The 27189-nt window shown below is 35.0% G+C and overlaps 1 protein-coding gene across 3 annotated transcripts in view; it reads left to right on the top strand.

Annotated features, from left to right (window-relative positions):
• Positions 1 to 27189, top strand: part of TSC22D1 (TSC22 domain family member 1) — a 121000-nt gene that overhangs the window by 84414 nt on the left and 9397 nt on the right. The window contains exon 1 of one of the 3 annotated variants that reach the window (XM_069467227.1): positions 582 to 645. The exons of the other annotated variants lie outside the window; for them this stretch is intronic. The gene's annotated coding sequence lies outside the window, so the exon portion shown is untranslated. Of the gene's footprint in view, positions 1 to 581; positions 646 to 27189 lie in introns of those variants that run through there. 3 annotated transcript variants of the gene reach the window in all.

The raw sequence follows: 27189 nt of genomic DNA, 5'->3' as shown, positions 1-27189 counted from the left end.
CTCCTGGGAACAGAAAAGCTGTCGACATCTAGTTTCTCCATTTCTCTCCGAGACTTCATACCTGCTTGCTTTGGCTTTGCTTTGCTTGTCTGCTTTATTTTTCTTTCCTTCCGTCTCACTCCCTTTTTCCTTCTTATCCCCCCACCTCCTTTCCTCTTTCCTCCTCCCTCTAGTCCTATCTCCATCCATCCTTCATCCTTTCTCTTCCTTCCATTCGTGAATCCTTATTGTCCCCCTACCCCAATGCAAACATGTTTCAAAAGTTGGGAAAACCCCCACTAGATTCTCCTGATATTTGGATCAAGAAGAAATGATTGATAGAGGCTGTGTGTTATTAACTTATTGCACTAAACAAACCTAAAGCAAATCTCCTATGCCTTTTTAAATCTTTGAAGCATAACAAATCACTATATTCATAGTATTTTTGTTCTCTTTGAAGCAATGAGTCATCATAAATAAATGGGATCACTTCCCCTTTAAATAGAAACTGCCTGGAGGACTGATGGAACTTTGGTCTACTTCCTGAAGCACCTGTTGGTCCTTCAGGAGTGTCGGTTGGGCCTGGGTGGGAAGAGAGGTCCAAGAAAGCCACCAGTGTGACTGTCTGTAACATGAAACTTTTTCTGTAGTCTAGTGATAAGAGCCGTGAGTACTTAACTGTAATTCAAATAATTGTGGAAGGAATTGTCCCTCAGTTGTCCTAAGCACTGCTTACTAACCTTTGAAGACAATTTTTTTTCCTTCGAAATGCCTATCTTTGGAGGGTGAAATTAAGTTCAGTTCAGCCATTTTTTTTTTTTTTTTTGCTTTGTTTTCAGTTTTCCTAGTTGGAAAAATTTAAAAGCTATTTTTAAAATTACTCTGAGAATTTTTTTGGAGATCACAATGGGAGGAGTTTTTTCCTTCCATTGTTAACTGAGATGAATTGTATGAAGTCCTTTTTTAGCTTAAGATCTTTAAAAATTTAGTGGCATAACAGTATTAGCTTTTTAATTTGTTTGATTCGTTAGTTGAAGCCATTATTAATATTGTAAATGACTTAGAGTTTCATATTGAGCCTTTCTATCAAAAATATTAGCTTAATTTATTCATACTTGAAAGATGATGTTAGCTGTACTTTAGTATGTCTTAGAAATAGAGGTTCTTATATGTAAAGTATCAGTTTCATATTTCTTTTGAAATATTAATATTTGTGAATGCTTAATAGAGCTGGCTACTTCTAGCTTAATAATTTAAAAACATATACGTATATACTAAAATATATATATGCTGTTTGTATACTGTTTCTGTAATGTTAATGATTTGAATCCTGGTAGAAGTACTGATGCAATTGTATAGTTCTAAATAAATTTAAAATACTTCAGAGTAATTTGTATATGAATTTTAAAAGCATTAATCACTTTGAATAAAAGATATACTTTAGGTCCGAAATTACAAATGAGAAATTTTCTGCTTTAGTATAAATGAGAATTCTTGAATCTTAAAGGAGAAGTAACTTTTTTGCCTACATTTAACCTTTGCATATGATGGCAAAATTTTCAAATTGTTTTTAGTGAAAAACTAACGAGTCTATTATTTAAAAAATTCTAATTTCTTTTTGATTGGTGAGTTTCTGAAGTGTTTGTAAACTGTTTAACAAAATCACACAATTTTAGAGCAAGAAGGGAACTAAGATTATTTAATATTTGATTACTAATGGTCAAATGGTATTTGTTTTTATAACAATATATTAATACATGAAGATGGAAAGATTGTTTTTTAAGAGATCATTGAAATAACTCAGACTTTAGTTGTTGATTTTAATAGACAACCAGGAGTTTAGAGTAATTTTTTTTAGAACTGGTTCTGATGATTTTTAAAAAGACATTTTTGTTAAACCTAGCAGAACTTATGATTCACAAATAAATATCACACTGAAATTAATTGAAAATATTCTAGATATATAGATTAAATTTAATCTAAATAGTAGCCCTACCTAATCTTATTTTCCCAGCTATTTTGTAATACAACTTGCCTCTCTGATGATTGGTTGTGGAAGTAACTTAAAACACTTAACTGTTGAATAACAAAGGTTTGAACTGCACGAGTCCACGTATACGTGAATTTTTTTCAACTAAACTCAGATAAAAAATGCAGTATTCTCGGGATGTGTTTTGCATTTGAAGGACTAATTTTTGTACACTCAGATTCTGCAGGGGGGACTAAGGGACTTGAATATGAGCAGATTTTGGTATACTTGAGGGATCCTGGAATCATTCCCCATTGTATACTGAGGGATGACTATACTTATAAGTGCTTTTACACATATTGTCTCATTTGGATCCTTGGAATAACTTATGAGGGAGGTAAGGCAAGTATTTTTATCTTTATTTTATGATATAATTGCAGAAATTGTAGTGAAGAGATTGTTACTTGTAGAATCACAGCTGGTCTGTCAAACTAGGTCTCAGTCTTTTAACTCCTGATTTTGTATTTCGTATATATAGAGTACATATAAAGTACGTTGAATAAATATTTGTTGAATGGATTAGCATGAATAATTTTTTCCTCATAAAAGCAACATACAGTTCCCAATTTATGATGATCTCACATACAATGGTTCAACTTACAAAGTTTCCACTTTACAATGCTGCAAAAGCAATATGCATTCAGTAGAAACTATATTTGGAGTATCCATACAACCATTAACTTTTAGTATTCAATAAATTATGTGAGCTATTCAACATTTTATTATAAAGTAGGCTTTGTGTTAGATGATTTTGGCCAACTGCAGGCTAATGTATGTGTTCTGAGCATGTTTAATGTAGGCTAGGCTAAGGTATGATGTTTGGGAGGTTAGGTTTATTAAATGCATTTTCATCTTTTGATGTTTTCAATTTACGATGGGTTTATCAGGATATAACCCTATTGTAAGTTGAAGAGCATCTGTATGCTCATTAAAGCTTTAGATATTTCTTTAATGAAAAATTTGGAAGATACACAAAATTAAAAGGGAAAAGTCTGCAAATCTGTCTACCAAAGGCATTGGATGAAGGATAAAAAATTATATATATCAGATGTAGGTGATATATAAATGTTTTATATCTATATGTATCTTTAAAATATATAATCATAGCATATAATATATATATGTAGATAAGTATATATGTATACATGTGTGTTTTTAACTAAGTGAAGAAGCTTTTCTAGAGGAATTTATGTCTAATTGCAGGGACATTTAGGGAGAAACCTAAGAAAAGCTGTTTATTTTATCAAGAAAGTTGAAAGGGGGAATGGAGTAACTTTAGAAGGGGCTGGATGGAGCTTTCAAACATGATGCTTAATTAAAACAGTGTAGTTTAAAGGAAATCAACTTGCAAATCTTTGTTTCTTGAATTTTCTTTAATCTTATATTTTTCTGAGTTTATTTATGGAATATACAGGTAATACTAATATCCTTGTTTCTCCTGTAGCCATTTAGTAGATTATTTGGACAGTCTAACTTATGGACAGAAAAGATGGTGAAAAGAAATTATTTGTGTAATCATTATCCCTGATAAATCTTTTTGTTTTGTACTTTTTTCTATTAATGTCATTCTTGAGTCTTTGTAGTACAAGACTTTATGCTATAAAAATAAATACTTAGCAGAGTTGCATAATTAGAAGTGGAGCTTATTTGGAGAATGATTTAGGGGGATAGATGTGGACAAGAAAAGATATCTCAATACAAAATTAGCTGCCTTCCTTCACAATTCCATTACACTCCATGCATACTTGTCTTGAAGTATTTATCATTGTACTGTCTCTTTGTGTCTCTCCTACTAAACTAAAGTTTTGAGGGTAAGGACTATGCCTTTTCTTGTTTTTGTTCTTAGGACCTGGTACACAGAGCAGGTACTCAAATACTTGTTGAGTGGATGAATGGGTGAGAGGGGAGAGAGGAATCAGATATGCCAATGGTTATGAGTATCTAAGGGATTAATACCAGTATGCAAGGTAAAAACTGCAGGCTCATATGAAAAAAGAGAAGGAACAGTTCTGAGGTTGTGAGATAAAAGAGATGACCAGTGTTTTAAATAGAAGAAGTAAATTCTACAGCATCAAATGATGCTGTAGAAAAGAAAAATGCAGCAGTCTTTTTTTTACTTTCTCCTAAAAGTTTTGTAGCACAAAAAGAAACGAAAAGGAAATTCTTGAGTCATTAACAGCAAGACAAAAACTTTTAGCCAAAAGATTGAATTAATTATCTTTCCAGAAACATTTTAAACAGATATTCCATTTTTACCTATATAAATATCTATCCTATTGGATCTGGTAGTTAAGACTATCGAAACTGGAAGCAGACAGGCTCTGTCGCTTAGGACAGGTTTCTGACCTCTAAGCCTCAGTGACCTTATTGATAAGATGGGGATAATAATGGTACCTCCTCCACAAAGTTGACATGAGGATTATTAAATAAGATAGATTGGGTAAAATGCATAGTATAGATTTATAGGAAGCTCTTGACAAATGCTATCTATTACATCGAGCCATTTCAACCATTTTGACCTACATAAATAGAAGTTTCATATGGTTTAACCTAATATTATCATCATCATATTTTTCTGTACAGTAGTCCTTCCTTATCCTTAGGATAAGTCCTAAGATCCCCAGTGTATACCTGAAACTGGATAGTATTGAACTCTATATATGCTGTGTTTTTTCCTATACATACATACCTATACTACAGTTTAATTTATAATTTGGGCACAGTAAGTGATTAACAATGGTAACTAATAGAACAATTATAGCAATATGTCAATATCACTACTCTTGCGCTTTGAGGCTATTCTTACTAAAATAAGGGTTACTTGAATGCAAGCACTGTGATATCCTGATAGTCAGTCTGCTAACCAGGATGGCTACTGAGAACTAATGGGCAGGTAGTGAATATAGCGTGGATTCTCTGGACAAAGGGAGGATTCCAGTGCAAAATTACAAATTTATAAATCTTTTATTTCTGGAATTCTCCATTTAATATTTTTGGACTGTGGATAACTGTGAAACCGTGGAAAGCAAAACCACTGATAAGGAGAGACTACTGTAATTGGTAGTTTATATTTTCACAGGATAAACCTGCAGTCTTTTATATGTTAAAAGAGACTTTGCTATCATTTAATAATTTTCTAAAAGTAATTATTACAGATGGTGTTCTAAAAATGTCAGTGGTTCTGTACTTATATCCACTATTTTAGAACAAATTTCTTTTATGTCAATATGATGTTAAGAAACTTAATAATTCTTTAGGTTCATTAGAGAGTCTGAACAATCTAAGAATTATAAAATTTGTTTAGTAAAGATACTATAGAAATTTATCACACTTAGTTTATTTCTGCTTATAGTTTAAAATTGATCAAGCAATGCTATCTAGTGGGCAGTAAAAGCTTTGCAGTTCAATTTATATAACATTATGGCTTTTTAACTATTAGAAAGGAAAACATGATGATAAGAGTTTTTCAAGAGTTCCAAATGCTACACAATTGCATTTCTACATCTTATGTCTGAAGAGACTTTAGCTTTGACCTTAGAAATAATTAAAATTATTAAGCCAAACATTGACAATTTAATAAATTTTATTGAATTTCAGTGAATATCAGTGTCAGTATTTAATATTTTAAATAACTATGTTATCTTGATTAATATTTTTCCAAACAAGCACATTTAAAAAATCGGACAGTTCATTAAGCGTGAAGTGAAGTACTTTTGAATAGGTACCACAAGGTGGCAGGATTGTATTTTTGTAAATTCTTTTTGCTTTGATGTACCACAAACGCTTGGTTATCTAAAGTCTAAGTTTTCCATGTGGTTAACTGTTAAGCATTTTATATGCCAGAACTTTTAAACTTTAACTTTTCCGATGGAAAACTTTCTAAACTATATTTTGTGCTTTCCTGATTTCTTAATCAGCAGAATATAACTTCTGCTTAACTCTTATCAATGAGCCATTTGAATACCAGCTATTGAATGTGATTAAGATGAAGTGGTAGATAATGGTAGAGTGGAGGGAATCAGGACTAGTCCCACCCGAGACTCTGGACCTTTGCCCTAAAAAGCTGTGTCTGTTGTCAACTTGCTTTTTGCTTACTTCCATTTTTTTTTCCTATTAAAAGTGAAGTGAATCATGTCAAATGCAAGGCTCTGGTGTGGCTGCTTTCAGCAAAATTAAATAGCAAATGTAGGCAGGCACTGCCTTCCCTCAGAGGGTTTTGTGACACACGGTGTTTAAGGAAGGAAAATAACTATGCGGCCTTACAGTTTCTTCATCAAAGGCCACTCTGGTAAAGGTGGTACCACACCATGCGGAATAGGATTCTGTAGTTATGAGGGATATTAGAATTCGTCTAATTGCTTGTGGAGCAACTTTAAGAAATCTTTCCTACAAAAATATTTTAGACTCTGAGTTGTACATACTTTTTATGAATGTGATAATATTGATTATAAAGGATGTGGCCAAGTATGAATCTATTTCCCTGCTGAATCTGTTTACCTGTTCTGGTAATTGGAGAGCTGTTCCAAGGCAGTTTGCACCTTTATTGGTGATACAACAAACACTGGGTAAAATCTTCAGTGTCTTACACTTCTTGGTTTGTTCATTTGTAGGTGCTGCTTTTTGCTGGAGCCATTCTTTCCCCTCCCACATACTCCAGGTCTGGAGCTGTTCTGTTAGTCTGTTGTGAAAGTTTGGACTTCAGAGAAGTTTTCTTCTTTGTTTCCTTCATTCATTATTTGCTTATTGTTCCAATCTTTTAAAAGATATCGTATATAGAATTCATTGGACCAAATTTCAGAGTGAATCAATTTAACCTCACATAAGCACTAGAAAAGCAATGATTGAACTCTACTGGTTAAGTGGAGAGGAAGAGGACATGGTTTCCAAAGCATTCCCATGTTTCTCTGGCTCGCTACAATATTCATCTATCTGTCTGCCACATTTTTACTCTGGGATATTGCATGCTAGTTATGTAAATCTTCAACTTACAGAGGGGTTTTTTTCTTTCCCCCCTTCATCTTTCATTCAGCCTTCCTGCAGTAATACAGAGCTTTTGTCAAGAGCTTCAGAGAAGCCTCAGGTAATAACTAATAAATTAGCTCCACCTGAAATGGATGTTAGTTATAGACACTTGATCCTTTCTTCTCAGTTCTCCTGAGGGGGGAAAAAAAAAAAAAGTAGTATAACTTTTTTTTAACCTCACAATAGATGAGTAAGTGGAACTTTCATGACTGTAATATATAGACAAGTTTCCCTAGCTTGTACTTGTAGGATGTATATATTTTCCTTCTGGCAAAGGTAAAAACAGGTAAAAATAATCCTATTCAAGATTAACAAACCAGTTTAGTGGCTCATATAAGATTAATGCTTTAAGACACAGCCTAAATGCTCCCTGTCGCTTTGGGACAGAGTTTTTGTGTAGTTGTACCCTCTGAAATGAAATTAACTCTTAACTTTGAGATTATCAGAAAGATCAAATGCAAGAGCTCAGCTAGTTTTAAGAACATCCTCCTACATGTTCTGCCAGAAGTTAAGAACTATTAGCAAAAGCAGCTTATTTGTAGTATGAAATTTGAACATTTAACTCCAAGATAGCTAGAGTCTTATTAAAAGAATTAGCCTACAATTTAAATATTTTCTCATTTTAAATGTGGCTTAAGATATATTTAAATATTTTTTATGAAGAAATTTTGGATTAAAAATGCATTATAGTTGAATTTATTTTAAAAGTTGGAGATGTATAGGAAGCAGTTAGTTACAGACCTTGAATGCCAGGCTAAAGATTGGGGGGTTATCCTGTAGGTGCCCTGTAATCATTAATGGACTTGTAATTGCATGGGTGACAGGCAAGAAATGTTCTAAGAAAATTAGCCTGGAAGCAGAATGGATTTGCTTAGATCCAGCTGGATAGAGACTGAAGCCAGAGTGACCAGTTGGGGTGATGTGGTTATCAATAATCTGGAAGTTTTATGATATGAATCCGGATTAGGGTAGTGGCAGTGGGAACAGAGAAAGAATTTAAAGGCATTTGCAATATTATTAGGGCAGAAGTGATAAGACATAGCAACTTGCTAAATGAGGTTAAGAAAACAGTATGTTATATAAAATTTCTACTTTTGTCAAAAACAGAAATCTTAGACAACCAAGCCCGTCTTCTACAGGAAAACTTTTTATATGCATTTAGTATATTGTAAATTCTTCATAATAAGAGATAATGTTACCTGATTTAAAGCCCAATAATGGAAGACACTGTTGATTTTGAGTCTGATTTCTTAGAACGATGTGGCTAAAGTGACTTTGAGTGACTTTGTGTAGTGGTTCAGAAATACTAGATGAATACTAGCTGCCTCAAAATTAACTTGGTTTACTGTGGGTGGAGAGTATCTTAAATAATGCACAATGTCATGGTCAAGAGCACAAACTGTGTTTGAAACCTGGATCCACTGACCATGAGCAAGTTACTTAACTTTTCTGCGTCCCAGTTGACTAGTAGGATTGTTGTGAGATAAGCTCATACATACAAAGTGCTTAGAAAATGGCCTGGCACATTCTAAATGCTAAATAAGTGGTAATGGCTATTGTTGTTAATTTATTATTTCCTACTTCTGGAGATTTTAATTCATAGGTTTGACATTGGGCTCAGGAATCTGTATTTTAAAACTGTCCCGTCTTGGGACCCTAATTACCAAGTTTGAAAACTTTTGTTGCTGCCCACTTTCTACCTCCAATATTAATAAATAGGACTGTATTTAAACCACTCTACACATTTTATCCTTTGCCATGCCAAAGATGGCCATGTTTTTAAATGGTATCTGCTATTGTTTGAATGTGCTAAGTCACATTGACTAGCTTACCTAAATCCCTCTGGCCCTAGCTCTAAGCTTCCACTTCCCTCCACCTTTTCCTACCTTCTGTCCTCCCCAGTGGATTGTGCCAGCCCTACATGCTGCCTCATCCAGAAGCCTAGATCAAAGCTCCTTGAGTCTTGGCCCTCACACTCCAGCTCTGCTTATTTCCAGCCCTACCTGAGTCCTTAGAAATATCCTTGTAAACTTTGTTGGGAAAGATAAATATACAGTCTTATTTACTAATTAAAATTGCAAAGCTTTCTTATTCAATATCAGGTATGGGTTTTGTTGTTGTCATTTAAAAAAAAAAAATTCTTCCTAAGACCTATTCTCCAATCCTCTGATTGCTACTTGTGCCCTACTCTGGTCTAGTGGTTTGTAGCCCTCGCTTCACATTGAAATCACCAGGGGAACAGACCCACACAAGAATGGTCAAATCAGAATCTCTGAGGGATGGATCCTGAGCATCTGTATTTTTGAAAAGCTTCCTACTTGATTTTGAGGTTTAGCCAAGGTTGGTAACCAATGAATTAGTCTCACCATTGTCATACTTCCCTTCCCTTCATTCAGTCCCATTAGACAAAAAATGTTTCAGCCATCTGAATTGAATATAGCTTTCTTAGTCTGGCAAGGTCTTTAGGGTAGATAAAGAGAAAGCTTAATTAAGCCTGCGTTTTTTCCTGGAAGACTCCTTGTACTCTGTCTCTGCTTTCAACCTTCATGCGTGCTATTTCCATATTAGGTCAAGGTCCTCCGTTACATACTGTCCTAGTACTGTGAAAGTTTTCCTTAATAGTGCAGGCATGTCTTCTATACCATGATGTACATGTCCCTAAAAACCTCTCCGCAGAATTGTGTGTTAAAAATAAGGCAGTTTATGGCGAAAACAAAGTGGGGGTCAACCACTCAAAACTTACACAGCCTTGTAGCCAGAGTACTGAGAAAACAAGCTGATACCAGCTTAGTATCGATGCAAGCTCTACTGGTAGATATAAAAAAATACACAAAAAAAAGAGTGAAATGGCAGCAGCATTTTAATTAGAGCAGAGGTGGCATGTGCTGAGGTAACGCAGAAGGAAGTGGAGCTCTGAGCCACTGCAGCGGCTGCAGTGAGATTGGGTACAAGGGGCAGTGTAACCTGGCATAAGCTGAACGCAGCACAGTGCTGGTAGGGACTCCTGGGGAAGTGCTTGCTTTTAAGTTTTGTGAAATACAAATGAAAGGACTCCTGCTGCTGCTGTGTCGGCAGGGCTAAGAGTTGTTTCCTTTCTTGCTAAAGGCTGTAATTCACTGACTGCACTGGCTGCTTTTGTGAACACAACTTTTGTGTTATACTGACATCCTTTTCCCATTTACTAATTAATTAATTTGCCTTCTAGAAGGAATTAATTGGCCTTCCAGAAACATGTTTTGTAGCAGGAAAAGACTGTATATCACTCTTTGTAATCCTAAACTAATTTGAGGCATTACTTGATTAAGGTCTCTTTCCCGCTAAGCTCTGTAAAGTCAGGGATAGTGACTGTTCTAATTTGCCGTCCTAGCAGGCATTTATTCAGTGAATGAAGGACTTAGGTAAATTTCTCTAAAGAAGGTAGTGGGAGTCATATGAATTGAATATGCTTTTTAGAAATGGAGCAATGAAAGTGACATAACCTTATAGAAAGTTTAGGAGGTAGTACAAGAAATCACTCGCAATCTTCTGTTACAGTCAGACTTGAATACTATTATTATTTTTGCATATCCTTTTGAAATATATGTTTTATTAGTTCTTTATTGCTGTGTAACAAATTACCTAAAATTTAGCAGCTTGGAACAATAAGCATTTATTATTTATTATATCATAGTTTCTTAGAGTCAGGAATTGGAGAGTGGCTTAGATAGATGGTTCTGGCTCAGGGTTTCTCATGGGGTTAAGACATCTGAAGATTGACACTGGCGCTGGAGGTTCTGCTTCCAGGATGACTCATTCACAGGCTGGCAGTTTGGTGCTGGCTGTTGGCAAGAAGCCCCTTAGTTCCCAGCAATGTGGAACTCTCCACAGGTCTGCATGAGGGCTTTATGCCTGGATATGAAAATGTAAGCTAGGCATAAACATGTGAAATAACTCAGCCATGGGCATGGTAAACAGTATGGGAAATGACTGAGTTTTTTTTTTTTTTACTTTTATGACTTGATCTTCTATTCTGGCATTCCTTGATAATTATTATAATTGGATTGCAGGTAAGGATTCTTTTAAACTTTTTCTTCCTTATTATATCTTAAGAGCAAATGGATACTAATTTGCAAATATAATTTTTTCATAAAATCCTCAAATGCTACACCTTTAAGGATTTAGACAATTTAAAAAGGCTAACTTGAAAAAGAACTACTCGTTTATACAAACCTCCTTAAGAAATTTAACAGTTAATCTGATTTTATTTGCATTGATGCATCTGAATTTCAGTGTATAGTGTTTAACATATGGGCTGTTTAGCCACCTTAACTTCTAATTCAGAGTCAAGAGTATAACCAGTCATTGAACTGCATTTTAGCTAGAGGTGCTGCTTCTGTAATTCTGGGTAGATGGAAAAGTAATACAGGTATGTGAGAAGTCTATGAATTTGTCAAACAAGTCCAGTTGGATGTATAGCTGTTAGATCACTACCACACTTCAAAGAAATTTCCATGGACTTTTTACTGAAAATCTGTCATTGTAAGGAAATCTGTGTAGTTTTTTAATCCATTTATTACTTTTTTCCCCTGTGCTTATACACAGATCATGATGTGTTTTTTTTTTTTTTTTTTTACTTTGTCAAATGAAATTGACCCCTTTGATCAAACACATCATAAACTCACAGGCAATATTTTCGTATATGTTCAACTTTCGTTCTATTTCAGAATTAGGATTAGTGAAGGGGAAGAACTAAAAAATTATTAAGTGATCTCTTTCATTGAAGAGTGGCATGATTTAAATTGTTTAAGTTTTTCAAGCTCTTAAGTGTAACATGCATCTAAAATCTTGTTTAATACTCTATCTTATCTTATAACTCTACTTTTCACAGATAAGTAAACAGGTTTTAAAAATTTCCAGACACATTCACCATCTTAATGGATCTGACAGCTTAATGTTTGTTTCTTTCTTTGTCCTTTTTTCTTTTCTACTCTAGTTTTATAACTTTTTAAGTTATTTTGTGTCCTTCTGGGGTTCCTTCTAAATTTTTTATATGCTCTCTTTGATGTAGAAATCAAGCCATATCACGTACTTTAAGTGCACAACATCTTGTATTCATAATAATGAACTTTTGAATTTTATTTATATATCTTGATATTATATAAAATTTGTTTTTATTTAGATTTTTGTGCTGTACTTGTGCTCATCGCCATTTGCAGGCTTGTAAATAAATGATTTATCAGAGACAATCCATCTAACTAAAAGTATTGTGGGCCAGAATAGATCTTGAACATTTGCTACAAAATGATCACAGTGCAGGACTCAGAAGGCTTGTTAGAAATACATCATTACTACTTTCTGTTCTTCTTTTTTCATAAAAGAGATTAAATGAGGCCATTGTGAAATAGAATTTACAGAACCATTTATTCTTTTGCGCAGTACCTTTCTGATTTGTTTGGTTGTGACATAAATGTTTGACGTTACATAACCTGAACAAAATAAGGTGCTTAGTTAAGTGACAGTAGCAGTTTGTGTTATTCTGCTGAAATAACATTCATGTATATGTATGAAGGTAATCTCAGAGTCACCAGTCTGAATTACTGTCTAATGGTTTCTGTATAATATATATTCTCATTTGTTATAGTGATAGACTCATTTGAAATGATCAAATTTCGATTACCTGGTTTCTTTTAAAATCATTTCTTTCCCACCTCCCACCAGCAGAAACCCTTTAATGAAATTTATTCCTGGCCTCTGCTTTTGTCGTCCTCCTAGTCAGCCTTCATACCGTGTCTAGAATTGCCTTTCTCAAATGCAGAATTGGACAAGCTCTTCCCCTGCAGCAAACCCTTCACTGGGTGCTCCCGTTTCCCAGAAGCAGGGCTGGTATTTTTCTGGTTTGCACCAGTTAGGTTGAACTGGCTATTTATAACTAGTATCTGCTCTGATTGGCTGGGGCTCATGTTCTGTGGGGTAAAGTTCTGATTCCTGAGCAGTATTTTCCATGTTTGGGGGGGATTAGGAGATCTCTGAGTAAATACTTCTCTGCCTTCATTTCCCATGATTCTATAATTATTTCAGGTGTCCCTACTTTTTGGGCACCTTCCACAAAGATGCTTTGACTTCCTGCCTTTGTTTCGGATAAGCACCTCTTTTTCCTTGATATGTTCATTCTCTGATCTAACTAATGATTTTAAAATTATCCTTCAAGATTTAATTTAGGAGAAAATTTCTTTGTGAAGCCTTTACTGACCACCCACCACCTATACCCCGCCCCCCTGCTTCCTTGGTTACCTCCTCCTGTGCTCCGTTGGCACCTTCCATACCTAAGATATCACCCTTACTACTTTGCCCCATAATTACTGCTTACAGATCTACCACCTTTTCTGGACTGTGGACCTATCACAATGCTTACCACAGGTAGGCATTAAAGAAATATTTAAGTGTATGGAAAAAACTTAGATTTTCAAGTCAGAAAAACCCGAGTTCAAATTCCAGGTCTACCACTTACCAGCAGTATGAGGTAAATAAATTAATTTTGCATAGTCTCAGTTTACTACTAATCTGTATATGCAATGATATGGAGGGGAGTTGAATATCAAACAAGATAATGTGCTTATTACCATTGCCTAGTAGACAGCTGTTCAATACATGTTCCATTCTTCTAGTTTGGTCTAACAGTTTTTGCCTTCTTTTCTCTTTAGACTTTAATTTGTAACAAGAAAGCAGTTTTTATCTGAGATCTGTCCTCTTGTGCTCTGTGATAAGACTAGATGATAAGTTATATCACTCCTGTTGCTAAGAAAAACCATTATTTACAGATTTCTCATAGCACTTCCTGGATTGAAAACTTTTTAAAAGAAGGGCTTCTTCACTCTTCAAAAGAAACCCAGTGACTAGCACAATGCCAGGCATAAAATCTTTGTGAAATAAGTATTTTTAACAAATATTTGTGTAATAAATATTTGTAATATATATTTGCAAAATAAATATTTGTACAATAAATATTTGTGGAAGGGCACTATAATGGGAAAGAAAGACTATCTCCCCTTCCTTGTTCTGGGGAGAAGGTCCCTTGATTCCCTGCTAGAACAACAGACATGCCAAAATCACAGGAAGAGAGAAACAGAAGCTGACAGGGGTTTCCCTCTTTAGCTTTTCCTTGAGGACAGGCTAAGGTGGCAGAGATGGCTTCTTTTACTAAACAATGAAGCCACTTATGAATTGGTTCTCTGGATAATTATTTTGTCAGGGAAAAGGGCAACAAATTGCATAAAGGTGGTTTTCATAGTTGAAAAAAATTTCTTTTGGAAGTAGTCTGTAATAATACTTCTAGATATTAGGCTATTCTCAAGCAACTTTCTACTCTAAAGAGGTATTTATTATAAACACTGTTGTCCCCCAACACACAGAGTGAACTTTTCCAATGTTTTCCAATGTGTTGATGCTTACCTAAGCCTTGGACATTCCATAGCTATGTAATACTCTTGAATTTATCTTCACCTTTGTAAATAAAACTGTTCAACTGAGCTTCATCTGATTGTTTTAAGGTCACCAGGAGACTGCCTCTGATGGCCCTATGTGGTGTGTATGCATAGAAAAATGATTAGTCTAGTTCCTCCTGGCTATTTTTTCAGCACGGCTTGTCATTGTTGTTCTCTTCTGGAATTTAACATGAAAAAATTAGCTTAAAGTAACAGTTATTTTTAAGAAACAAGAAAAGAGCTCGAAGCATTTATTTTTCATAGCTATGCAAAAGTAAAATAGAAATGACATTCATTTTTGTTAGGAGACTTGCAGGAGGTTCTTGAAATAGAAAATCATAATCAGGACAACTTCACTTCTTCAGATGTTTTATATAGAATATCATTTGGCTTCTAAATCTGTGATGCCTTTTTTGTCCATAGCTCCCGATTTTCATAATCCACCACTATTAAGCAGAAGTGGTAATTTATGAAGAAGTTTGGCTTTGAAAAGCTTGTTATTTTCATGAAGATGAAAAGTAAAATAAGAATGTTAACTATTTGAATTCTGTTGCTTTTAAAGGCATTAAAGAGAGTTGAGTCCCATGTTTTTTCCATTGCAGTAGTTCGTCTTAAAGTCTTCCTTACCATCTGTAAAAGAAAAACATAGGCATTGGATCTTTTTAGCATGTAGGTATTCTTTTTGAATTAGTGGTTGTTAAATAAGCCAAAGAAAATAGAACCAAATTTACTCCAATAAAAAAAATACATTAACACATATAAAGATCAAATAGAATTAATAGAAAAAATATGAGCAGTTTTTTTTTTATTTTGCCTACTGTACTACCTAGAGGCAGCCATTTTTTTTCTTTTTTTAAAGATACAATTTACATACAGTACAGTTTTCCTTTTTAGTATAAAGTTTATGGTTTGAAAAATCCATACATGGCTGGGTGCAGTGGCTCACAACTGTAATCTCAGCACTGTGGGAGGCTGAGGCAGGAGAGTTACTTGAGGCCAGGAGTTTGAGACCAGCCTGGGCCACATAGCAAGATCCCGTCTCTGTAAACAGTTTTTAAAAAGTTTGCGGGGTGTGGTGGTGCATCTATAGTCCTAGGTACTCAGGAGACAGAGGCAGGAGGATTGCTGGAGCCCAGGAATTCCAGGTTATAGTGAGCTATGATCATGCAATTGCATTCCAGCCTGGGCAACAGAGCGAGACCCTGTCTCAAAAAAAAAAGAAAAGAAAAGAAAAATGTAAACATTGGGTATACTACCACCACAATCAAGATATGAAATAGTTCCATAGTTCCATTACCCACACAAAGTTCCCCTCCCCTACCCCAAGGCTCTGGGAACTTTTGATCTGTTTTCTGTCCGTATAGTTTTGCCTTTTCTAGAATGTCATATAAATGGAATCATAGTTTGCAGCCTTTTAAGTCTGGCTTCTTTCTCTTACCATCATATATTTGAAGTTCATTGATGTTATGTGTGTCAGTAGTTCATTTTTTTTTTATTACTGAGTATTATTCCATTGTATAGCTGTACCATGGTTTATCTATTCTCCAGTTGAGTGACATCTGGGTTGTTTCCAGTTTTGTGTGATTAAAAATAAAAAATAAAATCACTCTAAACGTTCATGTACTGATTTTTGTGATAACATGATTTCCTTTCTCTTGGGTAAATAAGTCAAATTGGGATTACTGGGTTTTATGGAAAGTGTGTTTCTAACTTTATAAGCAACTGCAAAACTGTTTTGCAAAGTGGTTGTACCATTTTGCGTTCCTATCATCAATATGAGTATTCCAGTTGTTCTGCTTTCTTATCAAGACTTTATATTTTCAGTTTTTAATTTTTTTAAATTTTATTTTAGCCTTTCTGATAGGTGTGTAGTAGTTTCTAGTTATGGTTTTACTTTGCATTTCTGTAATGATTAATGGTGTTTATCATCTTTTCCATGTGTTTATTTACCATCCGTATATCTTTGATAAAGTGTCTATTCAAGTCTTTTGCCCATTTGTTTTATTGGGTTGTTTGTTTTTTTGTTATTGAGTTTCGAGTTCTTTATGTATTCTGGATATAAGTCCTTTATCAGATATCAGACTTGAAATATTTAATTCCAGTCTATAGTGTGGTTTTTTTTTTTTTTTTTTTTCATTCTTATAACATTGTCTTTCAAAGAACAGAGGTTTTTCATTTTGGTAAAAGTCCAGTTTATCAATTTTTTTCTTTCATGGTTTATGCTTTTGGTGTCATTATATAAGAAGTCTTTGCTGACCCAAGGTCTAAAAGATTTTTAGAAGAGAATTTTCTTATAAAAGTTTTGTAGTTTGGGATTTTACATTTAGGTCTATGATCCATTTTAAGTTAATATTTCATACAGTGTGAGAAAGGGTCAAGTTGGAGTTTTTTGTTTGTTTTGCATATGGTTGTCAAGTTGTTCCAGCACTATTTGTTGAAAAGACTATCTTTTCTGCATTGAATTGCCTTTACATATTTGTTAAAAGTCAATTGCCATATGTATTGTGTGGATCTATTTCTGACTTCTCTATTTTCTTCTATTACTATATATGTCTGTCTTTTTTCCCAATACCAAACGATTTTGATGAGAGTGGCTTTATAGAAAATCTTGAAATCAGATAATAGAGTCTTTTAGCTTTTTTTTTTTCCCAAAAAAATTTTTGGTTATTCTAGTTTCTTTGTCTTTATGTATAAATATTAGAATCACTTTATCATTTTCTATAAAGAGTCTTCTTGGGATTTTGAGTGGGATTACACTGAAATCTGCAATAGCTAGGGAGCGGGGAATTGACAGCTTAACAGTACTGAGTCTTTCGATCCACAAACACAGGATATCTCGCCATTTATTAGGTTCTCTTTGATTTCCTTCATCAATGATTTCTAGTTTTCAGCATGTAAATCTCGTATGCATTTTGTTATATTTATACCTATTTCATGTATTTTATGCTATTATAAATAGAACTTTTTAAAATTTCAATTTTTAATTCATTGCTAATATATAGAAATATAATTGATTTTTATACATTGAACTTATATCCTGTGACCTTGAGAAACTTGCTTCTTGTTAGTTCTAGTAATTTATTTGTGGATTTTGGGGGATTTTCTACATATACAATCATGCTATCTGTGAATAGGGATTGTTTTATTTTTTTCTTTCTCATCTGGATAACTTTTATTTCTTTTCTTGCCTTGTTGCCTGGCTTTTACCTTCAGTATAAATAGGAATGCTGAGAGTGGATATTCTTGCCTTGTTTCCAATCTTAGGGGGAAAGCATACGTGCTTTTTAGCATTAAGAATGATGTCTGCCAAATGTTTTTTGTAAGTGCCCTTTATCAGATTGAGGAAGTTCCCTTCATTTCCTATTTTGCTGAAAGTTTTCATCCTGAATGGATGGTGAATTTTGTCAAATACTTTTCTGCATTTAATGAGATGATCCTGTAAAGTTTCTTCCTTAGAGTGTTGATAGGGTGAATTACATCGATTTTTCGAATGTTTACCTTGCATTCCTAGGATAAATACCACTGGTCATAATGCATTACCTTTTTATATATAGTTGGATTTGATTTGCTAAATTTTTTTTCTTTTTTGAGACAGAGTCTCACTCTGTTGCCTGGGCTAGAGTGCCGTGGCATCAGCCTAGCTCACAGCAACCTCAAACTCCTGGGCTTAAGCGATCCTACTGCCTCAGCCTCCTTAGTAGCTGGGACTACAGGCATGCACCACCATGCCCGGCTCATTTATTGTATACATTTTAGTTGTCCAGCTAATTTCTTTCTATTTTTTTTTTTAGTAGAGATGGGGTCTCGCACTTGCTCAAGCTGATCTCAAACTCCTGAGCTCAAACAATCTGCCCGCCTTGGCCTCCCAGAGTGCTAGGATTACAGGTGTGAGCCACGGTGCCCGGCCATTGATTTGCTAAAATTTTAAGAATTTTTGCATCTGTGTTCATCAGAGCTATTGGTCTGTAGTTTTCTATTTCATAATGTATTTATCTGATGTTAGCATTGTGGAAATACTGGCCTCATAAAATGAGTTGGGAAGTGCTTTCTCCTCTTCACTTTTCTAGAAGAGTTGTGCAGAATTGGTATTATTTCTTCCCTTCTCCTTCCCCTTCCCCCTTCCCTTCTCCCTCCCGTCCTCCGCCCCTCCCCTCCCCTTCTCTCCTCTGCTTTTCTTTTCTTTCCTCTTCTATTCTCCTTTCCTTTCCTCTCCCCCTCCCTCTCCCCCTCTCCTTCCCTCTTCTCCCTTCCCCTTTCCCCTTTCCCTTCCCCTTTCCCCTTTCCCTTCCCCTTTCCCTTTCCCCTTTCCCCTTTCCCCTTTCCCCTTTCCTTTTCCCCTTTCCTTTTCCCCTTTCCTTTGGATATTCCTCTGTTGCCCAGGCTAGAGTGCAGTGGCATCGTAATATCTCACTACAACCTCAAACTCCTGGGCTCATATGCTCCTCCTGCCTCAGCCTCCTGAGTAGCTGGGACTACAGGTTCATGCCACCACACCTGGCTAATTTTTCTGTGTTTTGTAGAGATGGGGTCTTGCTATGTTGCTCAGGCTGGTCTTCAACTCATGGCCTCAAGCAATCCTCCCACCTCAGCCTCCCCAAAATGCTAGGATTACAGACATGAGCCACTGCACCCAGCGATTGCTTCCTTAAATGGTTAGTAGAATTCAGCAGTGAAACCATTTGGGCCTGAAGTTTTCATTATAGGAAGATTTTAAACTATAAATTCAATTTTGTAAATAGATACAGATATGTGATTCTTCAAATTATCTATTTCTTTTTATGTGAGTTTTGGTAGTTTGTGTCTTTTTGGAAATTTACCCATTTCATCTAAATAGGTAAATTTATTGAAATAAATTTTGATATGCCATGAATTATTTAGATGTGTTATGTTATTTGTAAGTATTTGGAGATTTTCTAGATAATCTTATTGATCTCTTTCTTTTTTAAAAAATTTTATTTTATTTATCTATTTATTTCAAAATAGTAAGGGGGTGCAAATGTTTTTGGTTACATGGATCACTTTTGTAATGCTTGAGTCAGGGCTATAAATGTGCCCATCACCTAGATAGTGTTCACTGTACCTGTTAGGTAGGTTTTTGCCTATCCCCTCCTCCACCATCCTCTTTGCTTGATTTCCACTGAATTTTGCTTCCCTCTGTGCACATGTGCTCATCGATTAGTTCCAATTTAATAGCGAGTACATGTGGTATTTGTTTTTCCATTCTTTAGGGTGATGGTCTCCAGTTCCATCCAAACTGTTGCAAAAGACACTAATTCATCCTTTTTATGGCTGAGTAGTACTCCATGGTGTACATATACCACATTTTATAATATACTCATGAATTGATGGGCACTTGGGTTGATTCCACATCTTTGCATTTGTGAATTATGCTGCAATAAACATTTGAGTGAAGGTATCTTTTTGATAAAATGACTTCTTTTCCTGTGGGTAGTGGGATTGCTGGATCTAATTGTAGGTCTACTTTTAGTTCTTCGAGGAATCTGCATGCTACTTTCCATAAAGGTTGTACTAATTTGTAGTTTTAACAACAGCATATAAGTGTTCCTTTTTCTCTTCATCCACACCGGCATCTATTGTTTTTGGACTTTTTAGTAAAAGCCATTCTAACGGGGTAAGGTGATATCTCATTATGGTTTTGATTTACATGTCCCTGATGATTAGTGATGTTGAGCATTTTTCCCTGTTTATTGGCAGATTTGTCTACCTTCTTTTGAAAAGCTTCTGTTCATGTTGTTTGCCCACTTTTTGATGGGGTCATTTATTTTGTACTTGCTGATTTCTTTGAGTTCTTTGTAGACTCTGATTATTAGCCATTTATTGGATGTATAATTTGCGAATATTTTCCCCCATTCTGTAGGTTGTCTGTTTGCTCTGTTGATTATTTCCTTAGCTGTGCAGACGCTTTTTAATTCAATCAAGCCCTATTTATTTATTTATTTTCTCATGTAGTGAGGTATGTGGCAAACCCATTTATTTTTGTTGTTGCTGAAGTTACCATTGGGGTCTTAGTCATAAATTCTTTGCCTAAGTTGATCACTAGAAGAGTTTTCATGCCTTACATTTAAGTCTTTTATCCATCTTGAATTAATTTGTCTGAGTGGTGAGAGATGCAGATCCTGTTTCATTCTGCTGCATGTGGCTATCCCGTTTTCCCAGCATCATTTATTGAGTCAGAATTCTTTCTCCCTGCTTTGTCAAAGATCATATGGCTATGTGAGGATGGTTTTATTTCTGGGTTCTCAGTTCTGTTCCATTGGTCTGTGTGTCTGTTCTTGTGCCAGTACCATGACGTTTTGGTTGCTATAGCCTTGTAGTATAGTTTGAAGTTTGGTAATGTGATGCCTCCAGATTTGTTCTTTTTGCTTAAGATTGCTTTGGCTGTTTGGGGTCTTTTCTGGTTACAGATGAAGCACAGAATTATTTTTTTTAGATCTGTGAAATATGACATTGGTATTTTCATGGCGATTGCACTGAATCTGTAAATCACTTTGAGTAGTGTGGATGTTTTAACAATGTTGACTCCACCAATCCATAGGCGTGATATGTTTTTTCATTTATGTCACCTGCGATTTTTTTCCTCGGTGTTTCATAGTTCTTTTTGTAGAGATTTTTGTAGAGATTTTTTACCTCCTTGGTTAAATATATCCCTAGGTATTTTATTTTCTTTATAGCTATTGTGAATGGTATTGAGTCTTTTATTTGACTGTCAGCTTGACTATTATTGGTGTATAGAAATGCTACTGATTTCTGTACATTGATTTTGTAACCTGAGACTTTGCTGAATTTATTTATCAATTCTAGGAGTCTCTTGGTAAAATCTTTGAGGCTTTCTAGATATAAAATCATCTTGCCAGCAAAAAGTGATACTTTGAACCCCCTCTTTCCTGACTTGGATACACTTTATTTCTTTGTCTTGCCTGATTGCTCTGGCTAGGACTTGCAGCACTATATTGAATAGAAGTGGTGACAGTGGTCACCTTGTCTTGTTCCAGCTCTTAGGGGGAGCTTTCAACTTTTCCCCATTCAGTATGATGTTGGCTGTGGGTTTGTCACATATGGCTTTTATAATTTTGAGATTTGTTCCTTCTATGCCTAGTTTTTTGAGGGTTTTTAATCATGAAAGGGTGCTAGATTTTGGTGAATGCTCTTTCTGCATCTATTGAGATGATCATATGGTCTTTGTTTTTGCTTCTGTTTACATGGTAAATCACATTTATTGATTTGCATATGTTAAACCATCCTTGCATCCTTGGGATGAAACCCACTTATTCATGGTGAATTATCTTTTTAATGTCTGCTGAATTTGGTTTGCTAGTATCTTGTTGAGGATTTCTGAGTCAATGTTCATAAGGAATATTGGTCTCAAGTTTTCTTTTTTTGTTGTGTGCTTTCTGGGCTTTGGTATCAAGGTGATACTAGCTTCGTCAAATGAGCTGGGGAGGATTCCCTCCTCAATGTTATGTAATAATTTCTGCAGTATGGGTAACAGCTATTCTTTGTAGGCCTGGTAGAATTTGGCTGTGAACCCATCTGGTCCAGGGCTTTTTTTTTTTTTTTTTTTGGAAGATTTTTTATTACTGCTTCAGTCTCAATGCTCCTTATTGGTCCGTTGAGGAGTTCTGTTTCTTCTTCATTAAGTCTTCAGAGGTTGTGTGTTTTCAGGAATTTGTCCATTTCCTCTGTTTTCTAGTTCATGTGTGTAGAGCTTTTCATAGTATTTACAGATGATATTTTGTATTTCTGTGGCATCAGTTTTAATATCTCCTATTTCATTTCTGATTGAGTTTATTTGGGTCCTTTCTCTTCTATTCTTGGTTATTCTAGCAAGAGGTCTATCAATTTTGCTTATCTTTTCAAAGAACCAACTTTTTGTTTTATTGATCCTTTGTATTTTTTTTGTTTTGTTTACCATTTCTTTTAGTTCTGCTCTGACCTTAGTTATTTCTTTTCTACTGCTGGCTTTGGATTCGGTTTGCTTTTCCTTTTCTAGTTCCTTCAGATGTGTCATTAGATTGTTAATTTGTGATCTTTCTGTCTTTTTGATGTAGGCGTTTAAGGCTATGAATTTTCCCTTTAGGGCTGCTATTGCTGAATCCCATAGATTTTGATAGCTTTTGTGCCCCTTTGTTGTTCAGTTCAAGAAATCTTTTGATTTCCATCTTAATTTCATTATTGACCCAATAATAGTTCAACAGCAGGTTGTTTAATTTCTATCACTTTGTGTAGAATTGAATGTTTCTCTTGGAATTTATTTCTAATTTTATTCCTCTGTGGTCTGAGAACGACATGGTATGATTTCTATTTTTTTGAATTTGTTGAGACATGTTTTGTGGCCTAAGATATGATCAATCTCAGAGAATGTTCCATGTGTGATGAGAAGAATGTATATTCAGTAGTTTCGGAGTAAAATGTTCTGTAAATGTCTGTTATGCCATTTGTTCTTGAACCCCATTAAGACTAGTGTTTCTTTCTTTATTTTCTGCTTCAACTATCTGTCAGTTGGGTTATTGAGGTCCCTGCCAATTATGATGTTCCCATTTATCTCTTTGCTTATATCTAGTAGAGTTTGCTTTATGAATTTGGGTGCTGCTGTGTGAGGTGCATAAATATTTAGGATTGTTGTGCCTTCTTGTTGAGTTGCTCCCTTTATCATTATATAATGACCATCTCTGTCTTTCTTTACCATTGTTGATTTAAAGTCAGCTTCATGTGATATGAGTGGCTACACCTGCTTTCTTTCGGTTTTCGTTTGCATGGAATATTTTTTTCTGTCCCTTCACCTAGAGTCTGTGTGAGTCCTTGTGGGTTAGATGTGTTTCATGAGGACTGCAAATACTTTGGTTGTATTTTTTTATCCATTCAGCCAGCATTTGTCTCTTGAGTGGGGCATTGATACTGTTCACATTGATTGATAGAATATGTGGGATGGTGTTCTGTTCATCATGTTGAATATACTTTGTTGCCTTGTTTACCCTCTTGTGGTGGTGTTTTATATGAGCTCTGAGCTTTAGCTTGTGGGTGGTTTTATACTGGTGGGTGTCTACTGTGCTGATCCATGTATAATGCAGTTCTGAGTAGTTCCTGCAAGGCAGGTCTAGTCTTGACAAATCCCCTCAGTGTTTGCTTCTCTAGAAAAGTCTTTATTTCTCCTTCATATATATATGAAACTTAATTTTGTAGGATAAAAAATTGTAGGCTGGCACTTGTTCCGTTTAAGAAGACTGAAGATAGGACCCCAATCCCTTCTGGCTTGTAAGGTCTCCGTTGAGAAGTTTGCAGTTACCCTGATGGGTTTTCCTTTTAAGTTACTTGATGTTTTCACTTTACGGCTTGTAGGAGTTCCTTCTTAATGTTGACTTTAGCTAGTCTAATGACTATATGTCTTGGTGATTGCCTCTTTGTAATGAATATGCCAGGTGTTTGTTGAGCTTCTTATACCTGAATGTGTAAATCTCTAGCAACACCAGGGAAATTTTCCTCAATTATTCCCTCAAATAGGGTTTCTGGCCCTTGTGTGTTTTCTTCTTCACCCTCAGGGATGCCTGTAATTCTTTTATTTGGCCATTTTACATAGTCCCATATTTCTTGTAGGCATTGTTCATTCCTCTTAATTCTTTGTTCTTTATTTTTGCCTGACTGAGTTAATTCCAAAGAGTTGTCTTCAAGCTCTGAAATTCTTTCCTGTGCTTAGTCTAGTCTGTTCGGTAAGCTCTCCACTGTGTTTTGTATTTCCTTAAATGAATTTTTCATTCCCAGAAGTTCTATTTGTTTTTTTTTGTTAAAAAAATATATATCTCTTAAGTAAATATTTTATTCATTTCCTGAATTCTTTTTCTGGTTTCTTTGAGTTGGTTTTCCATTTTCTCTTGGATTTCATTGAGCTTCCTTACAGTGCATATTTGGAATTCTTTATCTGTCATTTCAGTATTTTCATTTTGGTTGGGATCCATTGCCAGAGAGCTGGTCTGCCACTTTGGGGATGTCCTTTCACTCTGATTTTTCATACTTGTAGAGTTCTTACACTGATTCCTTCTCATCTGGAGCAGCTGTTGCTTTGTGTTTTGGGATTTTCTTTTGTTTAGATGGGGCTTCCCCCCATGCTCCCACACACACACCCCCACCGCCCCCTGCCATTCATAAGAGTGTGTCTGTAGCATATGTTGGGTAAGAACCTTTGGCTTTACTTGTGGGTGGTTTGATGGGGTCTAGGTTCAGGATGGATGCCTTAATTATAGATAACCTTAGTGTGGTGGTTTTCTCAGTTACTGGTTGTTTGTAGACTGCAGAAGTGGTGAGCTATGTGTATGGGGGCAGATTCCCTATCTCTTGTTGGTGAGGGAGGATGGAGGTTTTTGAAATTTTCTTTCCCCAGCCCTATGGTCCATGCTATTGATCTCTAATTTAATTCCACTGTGGTCAGAGAACACACTTTGTATGATTAGAATCCTTTTAAATGTTAATATATTGCGAGTTTTATGGCTCAGAATATGGTCTGTCTTGGTAAAAGTTTCATGTGTGCTTGAAAAGAATGTGTATATTCTGCTATTGTTGGATAGAATGTTCTACAAAAATCAATTAGGTCAAGTGGTTGGCAGTGTTATTCAAATGTTCTGTATCCTTATTTTGTTTACTTGTTCATTGACTTATTTAGAGAGGGTTGATGAAATCTTCAGCTATAGTTGTGGATTTTTCTATTTCTCCTTGCAATTCTATCAATTTTTGCTGTATGTATTTTCAGGCTCTATGAGCACATATAAATTTTTAGCATTTTTATGAAATATTGATGAATTGACCCTTTATCTTTATGAAATGACCTTTATTCCCGGCAATATTTTTTACACTGCAGTCTACTTTGTCTGAGTAATATAGCTATTTCAGCTTTCTTTTGATTACTGTTAACATAGCATATATTCTTCCGTACTCTTATTCTACCTATTTGTGCCTTTAAATTTAAAGTATATTTCTTACAGGCAGCATATAGAGTTGTGTCTTCCTTTTTCATCCAATCTGGCAGTCTTTACTTTTTAATTGAGATGCTTAATTGAGACAATTTATGTTTAATGTGATTATTGATATAGTTGGTTTAAATTTACTGTCTTGCTATTTGCTTTTTATTCTGTTCTTTATTCCCCTTTTTTCTTATTCTGCCTTCTTTTCTATTGTACATTGTCTTATGATTCCGTTTTATACTCCTACTTTAGCTTGTTAGCTGTAAAGTTTGTAGTATACATCTTTAACATATCGCAGTCTACTCAGCAGTGCACTTCCTTTCACCCTCTTGGCCTTTTCCTATTTTTGTCATACACTTAACATATTGTCTGTCCTCTACTTCCATACATTGTTACTATTTTTGCTTTAAACAGTTATCTTTTCAAAGAGATTTAAATAGTAAAGGGAGAAAAGTTTTTATATTTAACCATGTTATCGTTTCTAGTGCTCTTCATTCTTTTGCATAGATCTAGCTTTTTCATCTGGTATCATTTTCCTTCTGCCCGAAGGACTGACTTTAAAATTTTTTATAGTACAAGTCTGCCAGTGATGAATCCTGCCAGCTTTTATATGTCTGAAAAAGTCTTAATTTCATATTACATTTTTGAAAGGTGGTTTTACTGGGCATAGAATTGTAGAACTGTAGGTTTGTTTTTTTATTTCAGAACTTTAAAGATGTTGCTGTGCTATCTTCTGTCTAGCATTGTTTCCAACCAGAAGCCTGCTATCATCCTTACCTTTGTTGTTCTGTACATAATAACCTAGCTCTTTTCTCTGACTGCTTCTAAGATTTTATTTTAAGCAATTTGATTATGATATCCTTATAGATTTCTTCCCAATTCTCTTACTTGGGCTTTGTTTAGCTTCTTGGATCTGTGGTTCATTTTTAATAAAGTATGAGGGAAAATTGCCATTATTTCCTAAAATATTTTTTCTCTTTCCTTCCCTCTTCTTTAGGGACTTCATATATATGTGATTGCTTGAAATTGCCCCACATATCCTTGATGCTTTGTTCTTTTTTTCCCATTTTTTTCTCTGTATTTTATTTTAGGTAGTTTCTATTGCTAACATATCACTAATACTTCTTCTGCCCTGTCTATACTGCTGTTAATCCCATCCAATATATTTTTTTTCTCAAACATTGTATTTTTTTAATCTTGATAAATTTAATTTGGGTTTTCTTTATGCTTTTCACACCTGTCCTTAATATGCTAATGTTTTCCTCTACCTTGAACAAATAGAATATAATTGTAATAACTGTTTTAATGTTCTTGTTTACAATTATTATCATCTTTCTCATATCTGGGTCATTTTGATTGATCGATTTTTCTCATGAGTCATATTTCCATGCTTGTTTGTATGCCTGGTACTTTTTATTGGATGCCAGACATTATGAATTACAGGATGGTAAAAGACTTTATTTTCTTAAACATGGTTGAGCTTTGTTTGGGGATAAAATTAAGTTACTTGGAAACAGTTTGATCCTTTTAAGGATTCCTTTTAAACTGCTTTATGTAGGACCAAAACAACCCCATCTAGGGACTGATTTTCCCCAACTATTTAGGCAGTGTCCTTCTCAGTAACTAGGTGTCCCATGTTTACAAGGTTTTTTCACTCAAGCTAGTCGGTGGTAATACCAACTCTTCCCCACCACCTGTGATTTCTGAAAATCATTCTGCCTGCTGCTTT

This window comes from Eulemur rufifrons, chromosome 4 (assembly GCF_041146395.1).
Source record: "Eulemur rufifrons isolate Redbay chromosome 4, OSU_ERuf_1, whole genome shotgun sequence".
Taxonomy (NCBI): Eukaryota; Metazoa; Chordata; class Mammalia; order Primates; family Lemuridae; genus Eulemur; species Eulemur rufifrons.
Note: the sequence above shows the minus strand (reverse complement) of the source record. Positions and strands in the feature narration are given on the sequence as shown.